General features: G+C 36.2%; 1 long non-coding RNA gene across 1 annotated transcript; it reads right to left on the bottom strand.

Annotated features, from left to right (window-relative positions):
• Positions 1–1888: 1888 nt before the first annotated feature.
• On the bottom strand, positions 1889–4496 carry LOC113327012. The gene is made up of 7 exons (XR_003348684.1): positions 4233–4496; positions 4084–4134; positions 2793–3084; positions 2610–2678; positions 2438–2524; positions 2266–2356; positions 1889–2179 (listed from the first exon to the last, which is right to left on the bottom strand). It is a non-coding gene; the product is annotated as an uncharacterized LOC113327012 (long non-coding RNA).
• Positions 4497–5138: the final 642 nt, after the last annotated feature.

The raw sequence follows: 5138 nt of genomic DNA on the forward strand, positions 1-5138 counted from the left end.
CAAGTACTTTAAACTAAAGAATCTAACACAATAACATAAAAGAAATTGACTGTTGAAGGGTAGTTCCGTTGCTGCTGTTTGAGAGGAAAAATCATACCGGCAATGAAAGAAAGAGCATGTCTTTAGTAATGACAACTTCCGGAAGTGCATTAAGCAGGTTTCTCAGCTGGTTCAGCCTAAATGTTAGTATCAGACGAGAAGAAGAATACACTAATTCATTATTATGCATTTCTAAATGACATCTAGACAGATCACTGTGTTTATCAGACATCGGAATTAGTTTTCCAGTTTACTGGATGGGTAGGTTGCATAAGTGTATTTTCCATAAGTATATGATGTCATAGTAACCCGACGCTAACCATTTACCAAACCGAGCCAACCCCCTTTGGTGTACTTGATTACTTATTGGAATACCCCATTCAAGCACAAGATTCTTTTCTCAGTGCAAGAGAATTTAAGTTATGAATCGAGAAAACCAGAACAAGGACTGTGATACATTCATAGAAAATGTAAATAGTAGACGGAAAGGTATACCTGTATTATTATTTATTTTCCAATCCACTTCTAGCACCAAAATAGAAAGAAACAGCAAGGGATGACTGATGAGCAGCCTTGCATCACTTAAAGAGAACCCCTTGCTCAGCATTCATGGCAAAGCTAGTGCCCAATACAGGTTCCCAGAGTTACAGGGGACCTTCTTCTGTAGGTAACAATTGACCTCCCAGTGCTTGCTGGAGTACCCCATTCAAACACAATTGTGTCTTAAATCTGCCACCAAGATAAAAAGCTACACTAAGCGCCAAACAGGCTTGCATCACTTCGGACCACAAGTAAAGCTAACCCCCTTCCACATTATTCCTGGTTCAGCTGCCAAAAACTGAACTCTTAGTTATGATTTTAGAATTGAGATCCAGAAGTAACCTAAACTCTATATCTCTCATAATCATACGAACATAAGCAACCTAGACATCGTTTAAGTATAATTTGTACTTAGCAGTAAACATGCAGCACCTATCTGACCTGAGTAACGGCACCGTGTAAATCAAGCTCCATATAGTCATTGTGGCTTCGGAGTTCGGACTAATGCTACGTAACGTTGCAGGAGAACAGGCTGAGCGCGAAGCATTATTAGACGCAGTTAAATGGGTAAAAGACTTGGAGTTCAGCAAATTTGTTTTCATTCGCAAAGACCCGCAAAAACAAAATTAAACATAAAAATGAAAGGGACGCAAATACAGTTGTTGGAGCTTCCAATGGAGACTTGTGTGGATTATTTTGGCAATAACATAAACTATTATCCATGCTGCTAGAACCAGTTTAAAGTATATTTTGAGTTGTATGTGTTCTATATCTAGTTGGCCTGCCACAACTAGTATGAATCGGACTAGGTTATGGAAAGTTGTTCTGTAAGAGTGTAATTAGACCAATTAGTCTCAGTTAGTTTTGGGATGCTAAAAATTGATTGAATTGGTTGGAATACTAACTGTAAAATTCTTAGGAAATTTTATAAGGAACCAAAGGTTTAGATAACGCATGGTGTACACCCTGCTGACAGTTGAATGCATAAGAATAAAACCATGTTCACCTGGTTGTGGGGCTAAGCCTGTTTCACAACCATAGACGCGATTTTTTCCCACCAAAGTCTTCCAAATGGCCAACTATGCAGCATGATAAATAAATCAGGCTAATAAAGGTTCTCTGTAAACTACAGATAATTGACATATGAAGAAACAAATCTATCTCACTTTTTGGAGGTTCCTCTAACAAATTTTATGGCATACTCCGGAACCTGTAAGAATATGTTGAATTAATGAATCGAAAGAATAACTAGTGATAAAAGTATAAGATTAAAAGAGCTGTTTACCAATGGCTTTCCAGAATCTGGGATAATTACTTTCTTTATTTTTGGATCAGGACGTGCCTTGTTTTTCTCATCAATTACAACACCAGGGAGGTTTCTGAAGTTGGCACCCTAATAAGTCGGCAAAACAATATAATCAATATATGTTTTGTATTACAAGATGAAAACTGATTTCGCCAAGGTACTAAAAACTAACATTTTCCCTTGGAATCTGGGAAACCCGAAGATTATCATCCTCAATCAGTTTCAGAGGCCTATGGTCGTAAAGCTTTAAAGTCATCAATTCCTCTGGGTAAGGCTAAGCCGATCCCATCAACTCTGAAAAAAAGGACAATGTCTAATATTCGTGAAAGATGTCCAACAGGCTAACTTAATCTTGAAAACACTAATACCGAAAAACTTACTCTGCTTTGGTAGTCGGATAATCCTCTAGAAATCTGTCGTAGGATTTCATTACCATAGTCCTGCTCATCTTGGAGTCTCATGCATTGTAATCTACAAACCATAAGAAATACTGTAAATATGCCACTATCAGTGTTAACTTATCAAAAAAAGGCAGAAAACAAACTTGCTTACCTCGGGCAAATCATAAATTGCATCTTTAAGTAGTAAATCATCCTTCAACTGCAGTGTATATTCTTCATCCCCCTTAACCACATTTCGCTATACAAACCGACCAAGAACGATTTATTTGATAAATACATATATACTTAACAACTCTAAGCTGGAAAATCAGATGTAAAAATACCTCAGACTGCTTAGGGCTAAACCCACGAGCAATATCCTTATGCATTGGTAGAGGAAATTGACGTAGTTTCTGAAATAAGAAAAAGTAAAATAAAATTCCAGTTACCAATCTTATAACCAGTAAAACTAAATTATAAACAGTCTCAAATATTGTTGACAAAACTATTTACAAAGCCAATACTACCTTGGTGTTTTTGGCACCCCAAAGGAATGCGGGCATTCAGAATTGTAGAAGCCCAAAACTTCCAGCTATCAATAAACCAAGACAGACTTGGTACTTTATTGCTACAAGTCGACACATGGCATACCGACCAAGTGTGCCATCCACAACATTCTCCATCAAAGTGAACTTTGGCTGTAGAAATTGGACGATGTCCATGAAGACGACCAGCTAATAATTCCTGGGGTCATTCATAGGGTCCTCATAATTCCAGATCCTGTTGAGGACGGAGATTCCCAGGCATGCTGGTCCACCACTATAAGACAAACAGATCAAGATATAAATTTGTTTCGAGACAAACATAAATGGCTACACACAATAAACCAGTATCAAAATGTAGAGTACATAGAACATTCACATAAGAAGACTGTCTATTAAACTAGACCGGTTTCTTCTTAACACTGTGCTAAAGGCCTGGAAATGTCTCTCATCAAACAATTACATGATGGGGCCATTAAGTGAGTTCAAAAGAGAGATTCCTATGTCCTAGCAGTCCTAGCGTTGGGGCTTAAACATCAAGGCCAATGAGGCAGAACCAATCAGTAAAAGCATCTTGTACACTAGAAACCTCAAGTTACTAAAATTACTGCTTAACCAATCAGTAAAAGAAAAATTTGCTTTTTCATGCTTGGGGTTTGGAGAATTTGCATCAGTTTACTACTACTACTACAGACATGTTAAGATGGAAAGTAAAAAGTTTCAAGGCCTTGCAACAATTCTGGTGATTACTGATTAGTAAAAATAGGCCTACCATTGGTAGTTTCAGTTACACTGCAAGATGTTATAACTCAGTTAAAAGTAAATCTGTTGATAAAGGCACCCAAAAAAAAAAAACAGACAATTTTTTTAATGGATAACAGAAGTGGACACAACTTCTTCTAAGTCGTAAGATGAACAAAAATGACACGCATCTCAAAGTACATGGATTAGAGAAGAATTAATCAGAACTGTAGTAAAATTGGATACACACTTACAAGGAAGAGCAAAATATTAGATTGGTATCCATCACTAAATAGAACATGAAGAAAAGTATCGATCATTCACCTTAATGTGACAACGGTCCCATAAGTGGTAAATCTCATAACTAATAACTCATACATTCAATTATCAGATTATAACTATTACAATAAACTTCTCCTACAACATGTCTACTTACTCATGTAAAATCAACAGAATAGACAACAACATGATCTCAATCTCAACCATGAAAAAAAAAAACTAAATAGAACACCAAGCAAAAGTATCGATCATTCACCTTAATGTGACAACGGACCCATAAGTGGTAAATCTCACCACCTTCCCTTGGCTACAATTATACACAAAAATTGAACAATCAAAACTTGTAAAAATTCCCAAATTTTTTTTTTATAAAATCAAAAACCAATAAATAATCGGAATGGCTACCTTCAATGCATCATATCTATCCGGCCATCTTTGTTTTGCTTCTTCAATCGGTACAGGTTAACCGGTTAATCGGAAATCAGAATTCACCAGTTAATCTTGCTTCTTACTGCTGACACTCTTCAAATTTTTAAAGGACCATCTGATTTGTTCTTTGGTCAAGATTTAGACACAGATATACTAAAGGTAACCCCTATGCACAAAATCTCCTAAGAGCTACAAAAGAGTTTCTTATACTTGCTGGAATACCCATTCAAGCACAATAAGTTTGTCTTCTCTGTGAAAGAGAAATCATCAAGAAATGCAGAACAAGGAACAAAAATTGATACAACACAAATTTAGAGGAATCTAAGAATAAAGAAGAGTGTATTGCAGATTCAATTCATTTCATTATTCTTGATAAAAACCAGTTGTATGTATACAATAACTAGCCACAGTTCTAAATAAAAATAAAAAATGCGTCCCCAAATTTGATGGTTGATGAGAGGAAAAATCATAGTGAGCATCCCTTACCAAAGTATAGCCTCTTGTTGGAAGATTTTCCCTCCTCTTCCTTCACATCATCCAAATATCCATTCCCCTAGAAGACAATGAAACCAATTTTTCCCTTCCCCAGATATCCAAATTAGGGTTAAACACGACTGCTGAATAGGGGGAAGATGTAATTTTGGTGTAGGAAATGATAGAAGAAAGGGTTTTATCACGTTTATGTGAAAGAAATCTGAAATCTTTTAAGAGGAATTCCTAGCATTGACTGAGATATTTGTTTTGATATATCTCTCTCAATAAATCTTCTGTTCCCTTTTCTTAAAGATTTGAATATTTCTCTCTACTTCTTCATCAACTCTACATTTGGTTTTAAATTCCGATTCCGCAAATACCGAGACTTCAATAATCTACCCAAATCAA

The sequence above is a fragment of the Papaver somniferum genome, unplaced genomic scaffold (assembly GCF_003573695.1).
Source record: "Papaver somniferum cultivar HN1 unplaced genomic scaffold, ASM357369v1 unplaced-scaffold_10, whole genome shotgun sequence".
Classification (NCBI taxonomy): Eukaryota; Viridiplantae; Streptophyta; class Magnoliopsida; order Ranunculales; family Papaveraceae; genus Papaver; species Papaver somniferum.